Source organism: Symphalangus syndactylus, chromosome 11 (genome assembly GCF_028878055.3).
Source record: "Symphalangus syndactylus isolate Jambi chromosome 11, NHGRI_mSymSyn1-v2.1_pri, whole genome shotgun sequence".
NCBI lineage: Eukaryota > Metazoa > Chordata > Mammalia > Primates > Hylobatidae > Symphalangus > Symphalangus syndactylus.
The window spans coordinates 7,969,736-7,986,133 of record NC_072433.2 but is presented as its reverse complement, the minus strand read 5'-3'; positions in this window follow the sequence as shown (position 1 = coordinate 7,986,133).

Here is a 16,398-nt window from a genome sequence, read left to right as displayed (position 1 = left end):
ATTATTTTTCCCAATAGAGGCCTCTTAGCGCTCAGAATGTCCAATTGCAGTTTCTACAGAAAGAGTGTTTCAGAAAGGCTCAATCAAAAGTAAGGTTCAACTCTGTTAGTTGAATGCACAGAACAGAAAGAAGTTTCATACAATGCTTCTGTGTAGTTTATATTTGAACATATTCATTTTTCCACTATTACCCACTTAGCGCTACGAATGTCCAGTTGCATTTTCTACAGACAGAGAGTTTCAAAACTGCTCAATCAAAAGTACGGTTTAACTCTGTTACCTGAAGCTCAGATCAGAAAGAAGTTTAACAGAATGCTTCTGTGTAGTTTATATTTGAATATATTCCTTTTTCCACTACTACGCTCTTAGCGCTCCAAATGTCCAGTTGCATTTTCAACAGCAAGAGTGTTCAGATCTGCTCAATCAAAAGTATGGTTTAACTCTGTTAGCTGAATGCACAGATCAGAAAGAAGTTTCACCGAATGATTCTGTGTAGTTTATATTTGAAGACATTCCTTTTTCCACTATTACCCTCTTAGCGCTCCGAATCTCCACTTGCATTTTCTACAAAAAGAGTGTTTCATAACTGCTCAATCAAAAATATGTTTTATCTCTGTTAACTGAATTTACAGATCAGAAATAAGTTTCACAGAGTGCATCTGTGTAGTTTTTATTTGAAGATATTCTTTTTCCCAATGTATGCCTCTTAGCGCTTAGCATTTCCAATTGCAGTTTCTACAGAAAGAGTGTTTCAGAACGGCTCAATCAAAAGTAAGGTTCAACTCTGTTAGTTGAATGCACAGAACAGAAAGAATTTTCACAGAATGCTACTGTGTAGTTTATATTTGAATATATTCCTTATTCCACTATTACCCTCTTAGTGCTCCGAATGTCCACTTGCATTTTCTACAGAAAGAGTGTTCAGAACTGCACAATCAAAAGTATGGTTTAACTCTGTTAGCTTAATGAACATATCAGAAATAAGTTTCACAAAATGCTTCTGTGTAGTTTTTATTTGAAGATATTATTTTCCCCAATAGAGGCCTCTTAGCGCTCAGAATGTCCAATTGCAGTTTCTACAGAAAGAGTGTTTCAGAAAGGCTCAATCAAAAGTAAGGTTCAACTCTGTTAGTTGAATGCACAGAACAGAAAGAAGTTTCATACAATGCTTCTGTGTAGTTTATATTTGAACATATTCTTTTTTCCACTATTACCCACTTAGCGCTACGAATGTCCAGTTGCATTTTCTACAGACAGAGTGTTTCAAAACTGCTCAATCAAAAGTATGGTTTAACTCTGTTAGCTGAATGCTCAGATCAGAAAGAAGTTTCACAGAATGCTTCTGTGTAGTTTATATTTGAATATATTCCTTTTTCCACTACTAATCTCTTAGCACTCCAAATGTCCAGTTGCATTTTCTACAGAAAGAGTGTTCAGATCTGCTCAATCAAAAGTATGGTTTAACTCTGTTAGCTGAATGCACAGATCAGAAACAAGTTTCACAGAATGATTCTGTGTAGTTTATTTTTGGAGACATTCCTTTTTCCACTATTAACCTCTTAGCGCTCCGAATCTCCACTTGCATTTTCTACAGAAAGACTGTTACAGAACGGCTCAATCAAAACTAAGGTTCAACTCTTATAGTTGAACAAACAGAACAGAAAGAAGTTTCACACAATTCTTCTGTGTAGTTTTTATTTGTAGACATTATTTTTCCCAACATAGGCCTCTTAGCGCTCAGAATGTCCAATTGCAGTTTCTACAGAAAGAGTGTTTCAGAAAGGCTCAATCAAAAGTAAGGTTCAACTCTGTTAGTTGAATGCACAGAACAGAAAGAAGTTTCATACAATGCTTCTGTGTAGTTTATATTTGAACATATTCTTTTTTCCACTATTACCCACTTAGCGCTACGAATGTCCAGTTGCATTTTCTACAGACAGAGTGTTTCAAAACTGCTCAATCAAAAGTATGGTTTAACTCTGTTAGCTGAATGCTCAGATCAGAAAGAAGTTTCACAGAATGCTTCTGTGTAGTTTATATTTGAATATATTCCTTTTTCCACTACTACGCTCTTAGCGCTCCAAATGTCCAGTTGCATTTTCAACAGAAAGAGTGTTCAGATCTGCTCAATCAAAAGTATGGTTTAACTCTGTTAGCTGAATGCACAGATCAGAAAGAAGTTTCACCGAATGATTCTGTGTAGTTTATATTTGAAGACATTACTTTTTCCACTATTACCCTCTTAGCGCTCCGAATCTCCACTTGCATTTTCTACAAAAAGAGTGTTTCATAACTGCTCAATCGAAAATATGTTTTATCTCTCTTAACTGAATTTACAGATCAGAAATAAGTTTCACAGAATGCATCTGTGTAGTTTTTATTTGAAGATATTCTTTTTCCCAATGTAGGCCTCTTAGCGCTTAGCATGTCCAATTGCAGTTTCTACAGAAAGAGTGTTTCAGAACGGCTCAATCAAAAGTAAGGTTCAACTCTGTTAGTTGAATGCACAGAACAGAAAGAATTTTCACAGAATGCTACTGTGTAGTTTATATTTGAATATATTCCTTTTTCCACTATTACCCTCTTAGCGCTCCGAATGTCCACTTGCATTTTCTACAGAAAGAGTGTTCAGAACTGCGCAATCAAAAGTATGGTTTAACTCTGTTAGCTTAATGAACATATCAGAAATAAGTTTCACACAATGCTTCTGTGTAGTTTTTATTTGAAGATATTATTTTTCCCAATAGAGGCCTCTTAGCGCTCAGAATGTCCAATTGCAGTTTCTACAGAAAGAGTGTTTCAGAAAGGCTCAATCAAAAGTAAGGTTCAACTCTGTTAGTTGAATGCACAGAACAGAAAGAAGTTTCATACAATGCTTCTGTGTAGTTTATATTTGAACATATTCTTTTTTCCACTATTACCCACTTAGCGCTACGAATGTCCAGTTGCATTTTCTGCAGACAGAGTGTTTCAAAACTGCTCAATCAAAAGTATGGTTTAACTCTGCTAGCTGAATGCTCAGATCAGAAAGAAGTTTCACAGAATGCTTCTGTGTAGTTTATATTTGAATATATTCCTTTTTCCACTACTACTCTCTTAGCGCTCCAAATGTCCAGTTGCATTTTCTACAGAAAGAGTGTTCAGATCTGCTCAATCAAAAGTATGGTTTAACTCTGTTAGCTGAATGCACAGATCAGAAAGAAGTTTCACAGAATGATTCTGTGTAGTTTATATTTGGAGACATTCCTTTTTCCACTATTACCCTCTTAGCGCTCCGAATCTCCACTTGCATTTTCTACAGAAAGACTGTTACAGAACGGCTCAATCAAAACTAAGGTTCAACTCCTTTAGTTGAACAAACAGAACAGAAAGAAGTTTCACACAATTCTTCTGTGTAGTTTTTATTTGTAGACATTCTTTTTCCCAATATAGGCCTCTTAGCGCTCAGAAAGTCCAATTGCAGTTTCTACAGAAAGAGTGTTTCAGAACGGCTCAATCAAAAGTAAGGTTCAACTCTGTTAGTTGAATGCACAGAACAGAAAGAAGTTTCATACAATGCTTCTGTGTAGTTTATATTTGAACATATTCTTTTTTCCACTATTACCCACTTAGCGCTACGATTGTCCAGCTGCATTTTCTACAGAGTGTTTCAAAACTGCTCAATCAAAAGTATGGTTTAACTCTGTCAGCTGAATGCTCAGATCAGAAAGAAGTTTCACAGAATGCTTCTGTGTAGTTTATATTTGAATATATTCCTTTTTCCACTACTACTCTCTTAGCGCTCCAAATGTCCAGTTGCATTTTCTACAGAAAGAGTGTTCAGATCTGCTCAATCAAAAGTATGGTTTAACTCTGTTAGCTGAATGCACAGATCAGAAACAAGTTTCACAGAATGATTCTGTGTAGTTTATATTTGAATATATTCCTTTTTCCACTACTACGCTCTTAGCGCTCCAAATGTCCAGTTGCATTTTCAACAGCAAGAGTGTTCAGATCTGCTCAATCAAAAGTATGGTTTAACTCTGTTAGCTGAATGCACAGATCAGAAAGAAGTTTCACCGAATGATTCTGTGTAGTTTATATTTGAAGACATTCCTTTTTCCACTATTACCCTCTTAGCGCTCCGAATCTCCACTTGCATTTTCTACAAAAAGAGTGTTTCATAACTGCTCAATCAAAAATATGTTTTATCTCTGTTAACTGAATTTACAGATCAGAAATAAGTTTCACAGAGTGCATCTGTGTAGTTTTTATTTGAAGATATTCTTTTTCCCAATGTATGCCTCTTAGCGCTTAGCATTTCCAATTGCAGTTTCTACAGAAAGAGTGTTTCAGAACGGCTCAATCAAAAGTAAGGTTCAACTCTGTTAGTTGAATGCACAGAACAGAAAGAATTTTCACAGAATGCTACTGTGTAGTTTATATTTGAATATATTCCTTATTCCACTATTACCCTCTTAGTGCTCCGAATGTCCACTTGCATTTTCTACAGAAAGAGTGTTCAGAACTGCACAATCAAAAGTATGGTTTAACTCTGTTAGCTTAATGAACATATCAGAAATAAGTTTCACAAAATGCTTCTGTGTAGTTTTTATTTGAAGATATTATTTTCCCCAATAGAGGCCTCTTAGCGCTCAGAATGTCCAATTGCAGTTTCTACAGAAAGAGTGTTTCAGAAAGGCTCAATCAAAAGTAAGGTTTAACTCTGTTAGCTGAATGCTCAGATCAGAAAGAAGTTTCACAGAATGCTTCTGTGTAGTTTATATTTGAATATATTCCTTTTTCCACTACTACTCTCTTAGCGCTCAAAATTTCCAGTTGCATTTTCTACAGAAAGAGTGTTCAGATCTGCTCAATCAAAAGTATGTTTTAACTCTGTTAGCTGAATGCACAGATCAGAAACAAGTTTCACAGAATGATTCTGTGTAGTTTATATTTGGAGACATTCCATTTTCCACTATTACCCTCTTAGCGCTCCGAATCTCCACTTGCATTTTCTACAGAAAGACTGTTACAGAACGGCTCAATCAAAACTAAGGTTCAACTCCTTTAGTTGAACAAACAGAACAGAAAGAAGTTTCACACAATTCTTCTGTGTAGTTTTTATTTGTAGACATTCTTTTTCCCAATATAGGCCTCTTAGCGCTCAGAAAGTCCAATTGCAGTTTCTACAGAAAGAGTGTTTCAGAACGGCTCAATCAAAAGTAAGGTTCAACTCTGTTAGTTCAATGCACAGAACAGAAAGTAGTTTCATACAATTCTTCTGTGTAGTTTATATTTGAACATATTCTTTTTTCCACTATTACCCACTTAGCGCTACGATTGTCCAGTTGCATTTTCTACAGACAGAGTGTTTCAAAACTGCTCAATCAAAAGTATGGTTTAACTCTGTTAGCTGAATGCTCAGATCAGAAAGAAGTTTCACAGAATGCTTCTGTGTAGTTTATATTTGAATATATTCCTTTTTCCACTACTACGCTCTTAGCGCTCCAAATGTCCAGTTGCATTTTCAACAGCAAGAGTGTTCAGATCTGCTCAATCAAAAGTATGGTTTAACTCTGTTAGCTGAATGCACAGATCAGAAAGAAGTTTCACCGAATGATTCTGTGTAGTTTATATTTGAAGACATTCCTTTTTCCACTATTACCCTCTTAGCTCTCCGAATCTCCACTTGCATTTTCTACAAAAAGAGTGTTTCATAACTGCTCAATCAAAAATATGTTTTATCTCTGTTAACTGAATTTACAGATCAGAAATAAGTTTCACAGAGTGCATCTGTGTAGATTTTATTTGAAGATATTCTTTTTCCCAATGTAGGCCTCTTAGCGCTTAGCATGTCCAATTGCAGGTTCTACAGAAAGAGTGTTTCAGAACGGCTCAATCAAAAGTAAGGTTCAACTCTGTTAGTTGAATGCACAGAACAGAAAGAATTTTCACAGAATGCTACTGTGTAGTTTATATTTGAATATATTCCTTATTCCACTATTACCCTCTTAGTGCTCCGAATGTCCACTTGCATTTTCTACAGAAAGAGTGTTCAGAACTGCACAATCAAAAGTATGGTTTAACTCTGTTAGCTTAATGAACATATCAGAAATAAGTTTCACACAATGCTTCTGTGTAGTTTTTATTTGAAGATATTATTTTCCCCAATAGAGGCCTCTTAGCGCTCAGAATGTCCAATTGCAGTTTCTACAGAAAGAGTGTTTCAGAAAGGCTCAATCAAAAGTAAGGTTCAACTCTGTTAGTTGAATGCACAGAACAGAAAGAAGTTTCATACAATGCTTCTGTGTAGTTTATATTTGAACATATTCTTTTTTCCACTATTACCCACTTAGCGCTACGAATGTCCAGTTGCATTTTCTACAGACAGAGTGTTTCAAAACTGCTCAATCAAAAGTATGGTTTAACTCTGTTAGCTGAATGCTCAGATCAGAAAGAAGTTTCACAGAATGCTTCTGTGTAGTTTATATTTGAATATATTCCTTTTTCCACTACTACTCTCTTAGCGCTCCAAATGTCCAGTTGCATTTTCTACAGAAAGAGTGTTCAGATCTGCTCAATCAAAAGTATGGTTTAACTCTGTTAGCTGAATGCACAGATCAGAAACAAGTTTCACAGAATGATTCTGTGTAGTTTATTTTTGGAGACATTCCTTTTTCCACTATTAACCTCTTAGCGCTCCGAATCTCCACTTGCATTTTCTACAGAAAGACTGTTACAGAACGGCTCAATCAAAACTAAGGTTCAACTCTTTTAGTTGAACAAACAGAACAGAAAGAAGTTTCACACAATTCTTCTGTGTAGTTTTTATTTGTAGACATTCTTTTTCCCAACATAGGCCTCTTAGCGCTCAGAATGTCCAATTGCAGTTTCTACAGAAAGAGTGTTTCAGAAAGGCTCAATCAAAAGTAAGGTTCAACTCTGTTAGTTGAATGCACAGAACAGAAAGAAGTTTCATACAATGCTTCTGTGTAGTTTATATTTGAACATATTCTTTTTTCCACTATTACCCACTTAGCGCTACGAATGTCCAGTTGCATTTTCTAGAGACAGAGTGTTTCAAAACTGCTCAATCAAAAGTATGGTTTAACTCTGTTAGCTGAATGCTCAGATCAGAAAGAAGTTTCACAGAATGCTTCTGTGTAGTTTATATTTGAATATATTCCTTTTTCCACTACTACGCTCTTAGCGCTCCAAATGTCCAGTTGCATTTTCAACAGAAAGAGTGTTCAGATCTGCTCAATCAAAAGTATGGTTTAAATCTGTTAGCTGAATGCACAGATCAGAAAGAAGTTTCACCGAATGATTCTGTGTAGTTTATATTTGAAGACATTCCTTTTTCCACTATTACCCTCTTAGCGCTCCGAATCTCCACTTGCATTTTCTACAAAAAGAGTGTTTCATAACTGCTCAATCAAAAATATGTTTTATCTCTCTTAACTGAATTTACAGATCAGAAATAAGTTTCACAGAATGCATCTGTGTAGTTTTTATTTGAAGATATTCTTTTTCCCAATGTAGGCCTCTTAGCGCTTAGCATGTCCAATTGCAGTTTCTACAGAAAGAGTGTTTCAGAACGGCTCAATCAAAAGTAAGGTTCAACTCTGTTAGTTGAATGCACAGAACAGAAAGAATTTTCACAGAATGCTACTGTGTAGTTTATATTTGAATATATTCCTTTTTCCACTATTACCCTCTTAGCGCTCCGAATGTCCACTTGCATTTTCTACAGAAAGAGTGTTCAGAACTGCGCAATCAAAAGTATGGTTTAACTCTGTTAGCTTAATGAACATATCAGAAATAAGTTTCACACAATGCTTCTGTGTAGTTTTTATTTGAAGATATTATTTTTCCCAATAGAGGCCTCTTAGCGCTCAGAATGTCCAATTGCAGTTTCTACAGAAAGAGTGTTTCAGAAAGGCTCAATCAAATGTAAGGTTCAACTCTGTTAGTTGAATGCACAGAACAGAAAGAAGTTTCATACAATGCTTCTGTGTAGTTTATATTTGAACATATTCTTTTTTCCACTATTACCCACTTAGCGCTACGAATGTCCAGTTGCATTTTCTGCAGACAGAGTGTTTCAAAACTGCTCAATCAAAAGTATGGTTTAACTCTGTTAGCTGAATGCTCAGATCAGAAAGAAGTTTCACAGAATGCTTCTGTGTAGTTTATATTTGAATATATTCCTTTTTCCACTACTACTCTCTTAGCGCTCAAAATTTCCAGTTGCATTTTCTACAGAAAGAGTGTTCAGATCTGCTCAATCAAAAGTATGTTTTAACTCTGTTAGCTGAATGCACAGATCAGAAAGAAGTTTCACAGAATGATTCTGTGTAGTTTATATTTGGAGACATTCCATTTTCCACTATTACCCTCTTAGCGCTCCGAATCTCCACTTGCATTTTCTACAGAAAGACTGTTACAGAACGGCTCAATCAAAACTAAGGTTCAACTCCTTTAGTTGAACAAACAGAACAGAAAGAAGTTTCACACAATTCTTCTGTGTAGTTTTTATTTGTAGACATTCTTTTTCCCAATATAGGCCTCTTAGCGCTCAGAAAGTCCAATTGCAGTTTCTACAGAAAGAGTGTTTCAGAACGGCTCAATCAAAAGTAAGGTTCAACTCTGTTAGTTCAATGCACAGAACAGAAAGTAGTTTCATACAATTCTTCTGTGTAGTTTATATTTGAACATATTCTTTTTTCCACTATTACCCACTTAGCGCTACGATTGTCCAGTTGCATTTTCTACAGACAGAGTGTTTCAAAACTGCTCAATCAAAAGTATGGTTTAACTCTGTTAGCTGAATGCTCAGATCAGAAAGAAGTTTCACAGAATGCTTCTGTGTAGTTTATATTTGAATATATTCCTTTTTCCACTACTACGCTCTTAGCGCTCCAAATGTCCAGTTGCATTTTCAACAGCAAGAGTGTTCAGATCTGCTCAATCAAAAGTATGGTTTAACTCTGTTAGCTGAATGCACAGATCAGAAAGAAGTTTCACCGAATGATTCTGTGTAGTTTATATTTGAAGACATTCCTTTTTCCACTATTACCCTCTTAGCTCTCCGAATCTCCACTTGCATTTTCTACAAAAAGAGTGTTTCATAACTGCTCAATCAAAAATATGTTTTATCTCTGTTAACTGAATTTACAGATCAGAAATAAGTTTCACAGAGTGCATCTGTGTAGATTTTATTTGAAGATATTCTTTTTCCCAATGTAGGCCTCTTAGCGCTTAGCATGTCCAATTGCAGGTTCTACAGAAAGAGTGTTTCAGAACGGCTCAATCAAAAGTAAGGTTCAACTCTGTTAGTTGAATGCACAGAACAGAAAGAATTTTCACAGAATGCTACTGTGTAGTTTATATTTGAATATATTCCTTTTTCCACTATTACCCTCTTAGCGCTCCGAATGTCCACTTGCATTTTCTACAGAAAGAGTGTTCAGAACTGCGCAATCAAAAGTATGGTTTAACTCTGTTAGCTTAATGAACATATCAGAAATAAGTTTCACACAATGCTTCTGTGTAGTTTTTATTTGAAGATATTATTTTCCCCAATAGAGGCCTCTTAGCGCTCAGAATGTCCAATTGCAGTTTCTGCAGAAAGAGTGTTTCAGAAAGGCTCAATCAAAAGTAAGGTTCAACTCTGTTAGTTGAATGCACAGAACAGAAAGAAGTTTCATACAATGCTTCTGTGTAGTTTATATTTGAACATATAATTTTTTCCACTATTACCCACTTAGCGCTACGATTTTCCAGTTGCATTTTCTACAGACAGAGTGTTTCAAAACTGCTCAATCAAAAGTATGGTTTAACTCTGTTAGCTGAATGCTCAGATCAGAAAGAAGTTTCACAGAATGCTTCTGTGTAGTTTATATTTGAACATATTCCTTTTTCCACTACTACGCTCTTAGCGCTCCAAATGTCCAGTTGCATTTTCAACAGAAAGAGTGTTCAGATCTGCTCAATCAAAAGTATGGTTTAACTCTGTTAGCTGAATGCACAGATCAGAAAGAAGTTTCACCGAATGATTCTGTGTAGTTTGTATTTGAAGACATTCCTTTTTCCACTATTACCCCCTTAGCGCTCCGAATCTCCACTTGCATTTTCTACAAAAAGAATGTTTCATAACTGCTCAATCAAAAATATGTTTTATCTCTGTTAACTGAATTTACAGATCAGAAATAAGTTTCACAGAATGCATCTGTGTAGTTTTTATTTAAAGATATTCTTTTTCCCAATGTAGGCCTCTTAGTGCTTAGCATGTCCAATTGCAGTTTCTACAGAAAGAGTGTTTCAGAACGGCTCAATCAAAAGTAAGGTTCAACTCTGTTAGTTGAATGCACAGAACAGAAAGAATTTTCACAGAATGCTACTGTGTAGTTTATATTTGAATATATTCCTTTTTCCACTATTACCCTCTTAGCGCTCCGAATGTCCACTTGCATTTTCTACAGAAAGAGTGTTCAGAACTGCGCAATCAAAAGTATGGTTTAACTCTGTTAGCTTAATGAACATATCAGAAATAAGTTTCACACAATGCTTCTGTGTAGTTTTTATTTGAAGATATTATTTTTCCCAATAGAGGCCTCTTAGCGCTCAGAATGTCCAATTGCAGTTTCTACAGAAAGAGTGTTTCAGAAAGGCTCAATCAAAAGTAAGGTTCAACTCTGTTAGTTGAATGTACAGAACAGAAAGAAGTTTCATACAATGCTTCGGTGTAGTTTATATTTGAACATATACTTTTTTCCACTATTACCCACTTAGCGCTATGAATGTCCAGTTGCATTTTCTACAGACAGAGTGTTTCAAAACTGCTCAATCAAAAGTATGGTTTAACTCTGTTAGCTGAATGCTCAGATCAGAAAGAAGTTTCACAGAATGCTTCTGTGTAGTTTATATTTGAATATATTCCTTTTTCCACTACTACTCTCTTAGCGCTCCAAATGTCCAGTTGCATTTTCTACAGAAAGAGTGTTCAGATCTGCTCAATCAAAAGTATGGTTTAACTCTGTTAGATGAATGCACAGATCAGAAAGAAGTTTCACAGAATGATTCTGTGTAGTTTATTTTTGGAGACATTCCTTTTTCCACTATTACCCTCTTAGCGCTCCGAATCTCCACTTGCATTTTCTACAGAAAGACTGTTACAGAACGGCTCAATCAAAACTAAGGTTCAACTCTTTTAGTTGAACAAACAGAACAGAAAGAAGTTTCACACAATTCTTCTGTGTAGTTTTTATTTGTAGACATTCTTTTTCCCAATATAGGCCTCTTAGCGCTCAGAATGTCCAATTGCAGTTTCTACAGAAAGAGTGTTTCAGAACGGCTCAATCAAAAGTAAGGTTCAACTCTGTTAGTTGAATGCACAGAACAGAAAGAATTTTCACAGAATGCTACTGTGTAGTTTATATTTGAATATATTCCTTTTTCCACTACTACCCTCTTAGCGCTCCGAATGTCCACTTGCATTTTCTACAGAAAGAGTGTTCAGAACTGCGCAATCAAAAGTATGGTTTAACTCTGTTAGCTTAATGAACATATCAGAAATAAGTTTCACACAATGCTTCTGTGTAGTTTTTATTTGAAGATATTATTTTCCCCAATAGAGGCCTCTTAGCGCTCAGAATGTCCAATTGCAGTTTCTACAGAAAGAGTGTTTCAGAAAGGCTCAATCAAAAGTAAGGTTCAACTCTGTTAGTTGAATGCACAGAACAGAAAGAAGTTTCATACAATGGTTCTGTGTAGTTTATATTTGAACATATTTTTTTTCCACTATTACCCACTTAGCGCTACGATTGTCCAGTTGCATTTTCTACAGACAGAGTGTTTCAAAACTGCTCAATCAAAAGTATGGTTTAACTCTGTTAGCTGAATGCTCAGATCAGAAAGAAGTTTCACAGAATGCTTCTGTGTAGTTTATATTTGAATATATTCCTTTTTCCACTACTACGCTCTTAGCGCTCGAAATGTCCAGTTGCATTTTCAACAGAAAGTGTGTTCAGATCTGCTCAATCAAAAGTATGGTTTAACTCTGTTAGCTGAATGCACAGATCAGAAAGAAGTTTCACCGAATGATTCTGTGTAGTTTATATTTGAAGACATTCCTTTTTCCACTATTACCCTCTTAGCGCTCCGAATCTCCACTTGCATTTTCTACAAAAAGAGTGTTTCATAACTGCTCAATCAAAAATATGTTTTATCTCTGTTAACTGAATTTACAGATCAGAAATAAGTTTCACAGAATGCATCTGTGTAGTATTTATTTGAAGATATTCTTTTTCCCAATGTAGGCCTCTTAGTGCTTAGCATGTCCAATTGCAGTTTCTACAGAAAGAGTGTTTCAGAACGGCTCAATCAAAAGTAAGGTTCAACTCTGTTAGTTGAATGCACAGAACAGAAAGAATTTTCACAGAATGCTACTGTGTAGTTTATATTTGAATATATTCCTTTTTCCACTATTACCCTCTTAGCGCTCCGAATGTCCACTTGCATTTTCTACAGAAAGAGTGTTCAGAACTGCGCAATCAAAAGTATGGTTTAACTCTGTTAGCTTAATGAACATATCAGAAATAAGTTTCACACAATGCTTCTGTGTAGTTTTTATTTGAAGATATTATTTTTCCCAATAGAGGCCTCTTAGCGCTCAGAATGTCCAATTGCAGTTTCTACAGAAAGAGTGTTTCAGAAAGGCTCAATCAAAAGTAAGGTTCAACTCTGTTAGTTGAATGCACAGAACAGAAAGAAGTTTCATACAATGCTTCGGTGTAGTTTATATTTGAACATATACTTTTTTCCACTATTACCACTTAGCGCTACGAATGTCCAGTTGCATTTTCTACAGACAGAGTGTTTCAAAACTGCTCAATCAAAAGTATGGTTTAACTCTGTTAGCTGAATGCTCAGATCAGAAAGAAGTTTCACAGAATGCTTCTGTGTAGTTTATATTTGAATATATTCCTTTTTCCACTACTACTCTCTTAGCGCTCCAAATGTCCAGTTGCATTTTCTACAGAAAGAGTGTTCAGATCTGCTCAATCAAAAGTATGGTTTAACTCTGTTAGCTGAATGCACAGATCAGAAAGAAGTTTCACAGAATGATTCTGTGTAGTTTATTTTTGGAGACATTCCTTTTACCACTATTACCCTCTTAGCGCTCCGAATCTCCACTTGCATTTTCTACAGAAAGACTGTTACAGAACGGCTCAATCAAAACTAAGGTTCAACTCTTTTAGTTGAACAAACAGAACAGAAAGAAGTTTCACACAATTCTTCTGTGTAGTTTTTATTTGTAGACATTCTTTTTCCCAATATAGGCCTCTTAGCGCTCAGAATGTCCAATTGCAGTTTCTACAGAAAGAGTGTTTCAGAACGGCTCAATCAAAAGTAAGGTTCAACTCTGTTAGTTGAATGCACAGAACAGAAAGACGTTTCATACAATGCTTCTGTGTAGTTTATATTTGAACATATTCTTTTTCCACTATTACCCACTTAGCGCTACGAATGTCCAGTTGCATTTTCTACAGACAGAGTGTTTCAAAACTGCTCAATCAAAAGTATGGTTTAACTCTGTTAGCTGAATGCTCAGATCAGAAAGAAGTTTCACAGAATGCTTCTGTGTAGTTTATATTTGAATATATTCCTTTTTCCACTACTACGCTCTTAGCGCTCCAAATGTCCAGTTGCATTTTCAACAGCAAGAGTGTTCAGATCTGCACAATCAAAAGTATGGTTTAACTCTGTTAGCTGAATGCACAGATCAGAAAGAAGTATCACCGAATGATGCTGTGTAGTTTATATTTGAAGACATTCCTTTTTCCACTATTACCCTCTTAGCGCTCCGAATCTCCACTTGCATTTTCTACAAAAAGAGTGTTTCATAACTGCTCAATCAAAAATATGTTTTATCTCTGTTAACTGAATTTACAGATCAGAAATAAGTTTCACAGTGTGCATCTGTGTAGTTTTTATTTGAAGATATTCTTTTTCCCAATGTAGGCCTCTTAGCGCTTAGCATGTCCAATTGCAGTTTCTACAGAAAGAGTGTTTCAGAACGACTCAATCAAAAGTAAGGTTCAACTCTGTTAGTTGAATGCACAGAACAGAAAGAATTTTCACAGAATGCTACTGTGTAGTTTATATTTGAATATATTCCTTTTTCCACTATTACCCTCTTAGCGCTCCGAATGTCCACTTGCATTTTCTACAGAAAGAGTGTTCAGAACTGCGCAATCAAAAGTATGGTTTAACTCTGTTAGCTTAATGAACATATCAGAAATAAGTTTCACACAATGCTTCTGTGTAGTTTTTATTTGAAGATATTATTTTCCCCAATAGAGGCCTCTTAGCGCTCAGAATGTCCAATTGCAGTTTCTACAGAAAGAGTGTTTCAGAAAGGCTCAATCAAAAGTAAGGTTCAACTCTTTTAGTTGAATGCACAGAACAGAAAGAAGTTTCATACAATGCTTCTGTGTAGTTTATATTTGAACATATTCTTTTTTCCACTATTACCCACTTAGCGCTACGAATGTCCAGTTGCATTTTCTACAGACAGAGTGTTTCAAAACTGCTCAATCAAAAGTATGGTTTAACTCTGTTAGCTGAATGCTCAGATCAGAAAGAAGTTTCACAGAATGCTTCTGTGTAGTTTATATTTGAATATATTCCTTTTTCCACTACTACTCTCTTAGCGCTCCAAATGTCCAGTTGCATTTTCTACAGAAAGAGTGTTCAGATCTGCTCAATCAAAAGTATGGTTTAACTCTGTTAGCTGAATGCACAGATCAGAAAGAAGTTTCACAGAATGATTCTGTGTAGTTTATTTTTGGAGACATTCCTTTTTCCACTATTAACCTCTTAGCGCTCCGAATCTCCACTTGCATTTTCTACAGAAAGACTGTTACAGAACGGCTCAATCAAAACTAAGGTTCAACTCTTTTAGTTGAACAAACAGAACAGAAAGAAGTTTCACACAATTCTTCTGTGTAGTTTTTATTTGTAGACATTCTTTTTCCCAATATAGGCCTCTTGCGCTCAGAATGTCCAATTGCAGTTTCTACAGAAAGAGTGTTTCAGAACGGCTCAATCAAAAGTAAGGTTCAACTCTGTTAGTTGAATGCACAGAACAGAAAGAATTTTCATACAATGCTTCTGTGTAGTTTATATTTGAACATATTCTTTTTTCCACTATTACCCACTTAGCGCTACGAATGTCCAGTTGCATTTTCTACAGACAGAGTGTTTCAAAACTGCTCAATCAAAAGTATGGTTTAACTCTGTTAGCTGAATGCTCAGATCAGAAAGAAGTTTCACAGAATGCTTCTGTGTAGTTTATATTTGAATATATTCCTTTATCCACTACTACGCTCTTAGCGCTCCAAATGTCCAGTTGCATTTTCAACAGCAAGAGTGTTCAGATCTGCTCAATCAAAGTATGGTTTAACTCTGTTAGCTGAATGCAAAGATCAGAAAGAAGTTTCACCGAATGATTCTGTGTAGTTCATATTTGAAGACATTCCTTTTTCCACTATTACCCTCTTAGCGCTCCGAATCTCCACTTGCATTTTCTACAAAAAGAGTGTTTCATAACTGCTCAATCAAAAATATGTTTTATCTCTGTTAACTGAATTTACAGATCAGAAATAAGTTTCACAGAATGCATCTGTGTAGTTTATATTTGAAGATATTCTTTTTCCCAATGTAGGCCTCTTAGCGCTTAGCATGTCCAATTGCAGTTTCTACAGAAAGAGTGTTTCAGAACGGCTCAATCAAAAGTAAGGTTCAACTCTGTTAGTTGAATGCACAGAACAGAAAGAATTTTCACAGAATGCTACTGTGTAGTTTATATTTGAATATATTCCTTTTTCCACTATTACCCTCTTAGCGCTCCGAATGTCCACTTGCATTTTCTACAGAAAGAGTGTTCAGAACTGCGCAATCAAAAGTATGGTTTAACTCTGTTAGCTTAATGAACATATCAGAAATAAGTTTCACACAATGTTTCTGTGTAGTTTTTATTTGAAGATATTATTTTTCCCAATAGAGGCCTCTTAGCGCTCAGAATGTCCAATTGCAGTTTCTACAGAAAGAGTGTTTCAGAAAGGCTCAATCAAAAGTAAGGTTCAACTCTGTTAGTTGAATGCACAGAACAGAAAGAAGTTTCATACAATGCTTCGGTGTAGTTTATATTTGAACATATACTTTTTTCCACTATTACCCACTTAGCGCTACGAATGTCCAGTTGCATTTTCTACAGACAGAGTGTTTCAAAACTGCTCAATCAAAAGTATGGTTTAACTCTGTTAGCTGAATGCTCAGATCAGAAAGAAGTTTCACAGAATGCTTCTGTGTAGTTTATATTTGAATATATTCCTTTTTCCACTACTACTC